The sequence below is a fragment of the Halictus rubicundus genome, unplaced genomic scaffold (assembly GCF_050948215.1).
Source record: "Halictus rubicundus isolate RS-2024b unplaced genomic scaffold, iyHalRubi1_principal scaffold0100, whole genome shotgun sequence".
NCBI classification, from domain to species: domain Eukaryota; kingdom Metazoa; phylum Arthropoda; class Insecta; order Hymenoptera; family Halictidae; genus Halictus; species Halictus rubicundus.
Window position 1 is genome coordinate 422,644 of NW_027488641.1, and position 6,997 is coordinate 429,640.

The following is a 6,997-nucleotide window of genomic DNA, read 5'->3' on the forward strand; positions in this document are numbered from 1 at the left end:
GGATAGGATAGGATAGAAGATAGGATATAGGATTGGATAGGATAGAGGATAGGATACGATAGAGGATAAGATAGGATAGGATAGAGAATAGGATAGGATATATGATATTATAGGATAGAGCAAGGATAGGACAGAGGATACGATATTATAGATGATAGGATAGGATAGAGGATCGGATAGGATACAGGATAGGATAGGATAGAGGATAGGATAGCATAGAGGATACTATATAGGATTGGATAGGATAGAGAATAGGATACGATGGAGGATAGGATAGGATTGGATAGAGAATAGGATGATGATAGAGGATAGGATAGGATAGAGGAAAGGATTGGATAGAGGATAGGATAGGATAGGATAGAGGATAGGATAGGATAGAGGATAGGATAGGATAGAGGATACGATAGGATAGAGGATAGGATAGGATAAGAGGATAGGATAGGATAGAGGATAGGATAGGATAGAAGATAGGATATAGGATTGGATAGGATAGAGGATAGGATACGATAGATGATAAGATAGGATAGGATAGAGAATAGGATAGGATATATGATATTATAGGATAGAGCAAGGATAGGACAGAGGATACGATATTATAGATGATAGGATAGGATAGAGGATCGGATAGGATACAGGATAGGATAGGATAGAGGATAGGATAGCATAGAGGATACGATATAGGATTGGATAGGATAGAGAATCGGATACGATAGAGGATAGGATAGGATTGGATAGAGAATAGGATGGGATAGAGGATAGGATAGTATAGAGGAAAGGATAGGATAGAGGATAGGATAGGATAGGATAGAGGATAGGATAGGATAGAGGATAGGATAGGATAGAGGATAGGATAGGATAGAGGATAGGATAGGATAGAGGATAGGATACGATAGATGATAGGATAGGATATATGATATTATAGGATAGAGCAAGGATAGGACAGAGGATACGATATTATAGATGATAGGATAGGATAGAGGATCGGATAGGATACAGGATAGGATAGGATAGAGGATAGGATAGCATAGAGGATACGATATAGGATTGGATAGGATAGAGAATAGGATACGATAGAGGATAGGATAGGATAGGATAGAGTATAGAATAGGATAGAGGATAGGATAGTATAGAGGAAAGGATAGGATAGAGGATAGGATAGGATAGGATAGAGGATAGGATACGATATGGGATTGGATAGGATAGAGGATCGGATAGGATAGAGGATAGGATAGGATAGAGGATAGGATAGGATAAGAGGATAGGATAGGATAGAGGATAGGATAGGATATAGGATAGGATCGGATAGAGGATAGGATAGGATAGAGGATAGGATATGATACAGGATAGGATAGGATACAGGAGGGGAAAGGATAGAGGATACGATATAGGATTGGATAGGATAGAGAATAGGATACGATAGTGGATAGGATAGGATTGGATAGAGAATAGGATGGGATAGAGGATAGCATAGGATAGAGTATAGGATAGGATAGAGAATAGGATAGGATAGATGATATTATAGGAAAGAGGATAGGATATGATAGAGGATACGATATTATAGATGATAGGATAGGATAGAGGATCGGATAGGATACAGGATAGGATAGGATAGAGGATAGGATAGCATAGAGGATACGATATAGGATTGGATAGGATAGAGAATAGGATACGATAGAGGATAGGATAGGATAGGATAGACTATAGAATAGGATAGAGGATAGGATAGTATAGAGGAAAGGATAGGATAGAGGATAGGATAGGATAGAGGATAGGATAGGATAGAGGATCGGATAGGATATAGGATAGGATAGGATAGAGGATAGGATAGCATATAGGATACGATATAGGATTGGATAGGATAGAGGATCGGATAGGATAGAGGATAGGATAGGATAGCGGATAGGATAGGATAGAGGATAGGATAGGATAGAGGATAGGATATGATACAGGATAGGATAGGATACAGGAGGGGAAAGGATAGAGGATACGATATAGGATTGGATAGGATAGAGAATAGGATACGATAGTGGATAGGATAGGATTGGATAGAGAATAGGATGGGATAGAGGATAGCATAGGATAGAGTATAGGATAGGATAGAGAATAGGATAGGATAGATGATATTATAGGAAAGAGGATAGGATATGATAGAGGATACGATATTATAGATGATAGGATAGGATAGAGGATCGGATAGGATACAGGATAGGATAGGATAGAGGATAGGATAGCATAGAGGATACGATATAGGATTGGATAGGATAGAGAATAGGATACGATAGAGGATAGGATAGGATAGGATAGACTATAGAATAGGATAGAGGATAGGATAGTATAGAGGAAAGGATAGGATAGAGGATAGGATAGGATAGAGGATAGGATAGGATAGAGGATAGGATAGGATAGAGGATAGGATAAGATACACGATAGGATAGGATAGAGGATAGGATAGGATAGAGGATACGATATAGGATTGGATAGGATAGAGAATAGGATACGATAGAGGATAGTATAGGATTGGATAGACAGTAGGATCGGATAGAGGATAGGATAGGATAGAGGATAGGATAGGATAGAGGATAGGATAGGATGGAGGATAGGATAGGATAGAGGATAGGATAGGATAGAGGATAGGATAGAGGATAGGATAGGATAGGCTAGGATAGAGGATAGGATAGGATAGAGGATAGGATAGGATAGAGGATAGGATAGGATAGAGGATAGGATAGGTTAGGGGATAGGATAGGATAGGATAGAGGATAGGATAGGATAGAGGATAGGATAGGATAAGAGGATCGGATAGGATAGAGGATAGGATAGGATAGCGGAAAGGATAGGATAGAGGATAGGATAGGATAGAGGATAGGATAGGATAGAGAATAGGATAGGGTAAATTATATTATAGGTTAGGGGATACGATATTATAGAGGATAGGATAGGATAGAGGATCGGATAGGATAGAGGATAGGATAGGATAGAGGATAGGATAGGATAGAGGATAGGATAGGATAGAGGAGAGGATAGGATAGAGTATAGGATAGGATAAAGGATAGGACAGGATAGAGGATAGGATAGGATAGAGGATTGGATAGGATACAGGATAGGATAGGATAGAGGATAGGATAAGGTAGAGGATACGATATACGATTGGATAGGATAGAGAATAGGATACGATAGAGGATAGTATAGGGTTGGATAGAGAATAGGATGGGATAGAGGATAGGATAGGATAGAGGATAGGATAGGATAGAGAATTGGATAGGATAGATGATATTATAGGAAAGAGAATAGGATATGATAGAGGATACGATATTATAGAGGATAGGATAGAATAGAGGATCGGATAGGGTAGAGGATAGGATAGGATAGAGGATAGGATAGGATAGAGGATAGGATAGGGTAGAGGACAGGATAGAGGCTAGGATAGGGGATTGGATAGGATAGAAGATAGGAGACGATAGTGGATAGGATAAGATAGAGGATAGGATAGAATAGAGAATAGGATAGGATAGAGTATAGGTTATAGGATTGGATAGGATAGAGGATAGGATAGGATAAGAGGATCGGATAGGATAGAGGATAGGATAGGATAGCGGAAAGGATAGGATAGAGGATAGGATAGGATAGAGGATAGGATAGGATAAAGGGTAGGATAGGATAGAGGATAGGATAGGATAGGATACAGGATAGGATAGGATAGAGGATAGGATAGGATAGAGGATACGATATACGATTGGATAGGATAGAGAATAGGATACGATAGAGGATAGTATAGGGTTGGATAGAGAATAGGATCGGATAGAGGATAGGATAGGATAGGATAGGATAGAGGATAGGATAGGATATAGGATAGGATAGGATAGAGGATAGGATAGGATAGAGGATACTATATAGGATTGGTTAGGATAGAGAATAGGATACGATAGAGAATAGGATACGATAGAGGATAGGATAGGATTGGATAGAGAATAGGATGCGATACAGGATAGGATAGGATAGAGTATAGAATAGGATAGAGAATAGGATAGGATAGATGATATTATAGGAAAGAGGATAGGATATGTTAGAGGATACGATATTATAGAGGATAGGATAGGATAGAGGATCGGATAGGATACAGGATAGGATAGGATAGAGGATACTATATAGGATTGGATAGGATAGAGAATAGGATACGATAGAGGATAGGATAGGATTGGATAGAGAATAGGATGCGATACAGGATAGGATAGGATAGAGGATAGGATAGGATAGAGGATACGATATACGATTGGATAGAACAGAGAATAGGATACGATAGAGGATAGTATAGGGTTGGATAGAGAATAGGATGTGATAGAGGATACGATAGGATAGAGGATAGGATAGGATAGAGAATAGGATAGGATAGATGATATTATAGGAAAGAGAATAGGATATGATAGAGGATACGATATTATAGAGGATAGGATAGGATAGAGGATCGGTTAGGATAGAGGATAGGATAGGATAGAGGATAGGATAGGATAGAGGATAGGATAGGATATAGGATAGGATAGGATAGAGGATAGGATATTATAGAGGATACTATATAGGATTGGATAGGATAGAGAATAGGATACGATAGAGGATAGGATAGGATTGGATAGAGAATAGGATGCGATACAGGATAGGATAGGATAGAGTATAGGATAGGATAGAGAATAGGATAGGATACATGATATTATAGGAAAGAGGATAGGATATGATAGAGGATACGATATTATAGAGGATAGGATAGGATAGAGGATCGGATAGGATACAGGATAGGTTAGGATAGAGGATAGGATAGCATAGAGGATACGATATAGGATTGGATAGGATAGAGAATAGGATACGATAGAGGATAGGATAGGATTGGATAGAGAATAGGATGGGATAGAGGATAGGATAGGATAGAGGTTAGGATAGGATAAGAGGATAGGATAGGATAGAGGATAGGATAGGGTAGATGATAGGATAGGATAGAGGATCGGATAGGATAGAGGATAGGATAGGGTAGAGGACAGGATAGAGGATAGGATAGGGGATTGGATAGGATAGAAGATAGGAGACGATAGTGGATAGGATAGGATAGAGGATAGGACAGGATAGAGAATAGGATAGAGTATAGGTTATAGGATTGGATAGGGTAGAGGATAGGATACGACAGAGGATAGTGTAGGATTGAGGATAGGATAGGAAAGAGGATAGGATAGGATAGAGAATAGGATAGGATAGAGGATAGGATAGGTTAGGGGAAAGGATAGGATAGAGGATAGGATAGGATAGAGGACAGGATAGGATAGCGGAAAGGATAGGATAGAGGATAGGATAGGATAGAGGATAGGTTAGGATAGAGTATAGGATAGGATAGAGGATCGGATAGGATAGAAGATACGATATAGGATTGGATAGGATAGAGAATAGGATACGATAGAGGATAGGATAGGATTGGATAGAGAATAGGATGGGATAGAGGATAGGATAGGGTAGAGGATAGGATAGGATAGAGAATGGTATAGGATAGATGATATTATAGAAAAGAGAATAGGATATGATAGAGGATACGATATTATAGAGGATAGGATAGGATAGGGGATCGGATAGGATAGAGGATAGGATAGGATAGAGGATAGGATAGGATAGAGGATAGGATAGGATAGAGGATAGGATAAGATACACGATAGGATAGGATAGAGGATAGGATAGGATAGAGGATACGATATAGGATTGGATAGGATAGAGAATAGGATACGATAGAGGATAGTATAGGATTGGATAGACAGTAGGATCGGATAGAGGATAGGATAGGATAGAGGATTGGATAGGATAGAGGATAGGATAGGATAGAGGATAGGATAGGATAGAGGATAGGATAGAGGATAGGATAGGATAGGCTAGGATAGAGGATAGGATAGGATAGAGGATAGGATAGGATAGAGGATAGGATAGGATAGAGGATAGGATAGGTTAGGGGATAGGATAGGATAGAGGATAGGATAGGATAGAGGATAGGATAGGATAAGAGGATCGGATAGGATAGAGGATAGGATAGGATAGCGGAAAGGATAGGATAGAGGATAGGATAGGATAGAGGATAGGATAGGATAGAGAATAGGATAGGGTAAATTATATTATAGGTTAGGGGATACGATATTATAGAGGATAGGATAGGATAGAGGATCGGATAGGATAGAGGATAGGATAGGATAGAGGATAGGATAGGATAGAGGATAGGATAGGATAGAGGAGAGGATAGGATAGAGTATAGGCTAGGATAAAGGATAGGATAGGATAGAGGATAGGATAGGATAGAGGATTGGATAGGATACAGGATAGGATAGGATAGAGGATAGGATAGGGTAGAGGATACGATATACGATTGGATAGGATAGAGAATAGGATACGATAGAGGATAGTATAGGGTTGGATAGAGAATAGGATGGGATAGAGGATAGGATAGGATAGAGGATAGGATAGGATAGAGAATTGGATAGGATAGATGATATTATAGGAAAGAGAATAGGATATGATAGAGGATACGATATTATAGAGGATAGGATAGAATAGAGGATCGGATAGGATAGAGGATAGGATAGAGGATAGAGGATAGGATAGGATAGAGGATAGGATAGGGTAGAGGACAGGATAGAGGCTAGGATAGGGGATTGGATAGGATAGAAGATAGGAGACGATAGTGGATAGGATAAGATAGAGGATAGGATAGAATAGAGAATAGGATAGGATAGAGTATAGGTTATAGGATTGGATAGGGTAGAGGATAGGATACGACAGAGGATAGGGTAGGATTGTGGATAGGATAGGAAAGAGGATAGGATAGGATAGAGGATAGGATAGGATAGAGGATAGGATAGGTTAGGGGATAGGATAGGATAGAGGATAGGATAGGATAGAGGATAGGATAGGATAGAGTATAGGATAGGATAGAGAATAGGATAGGATACATGATATTATAGGAAAGAGGATAGGATATGAT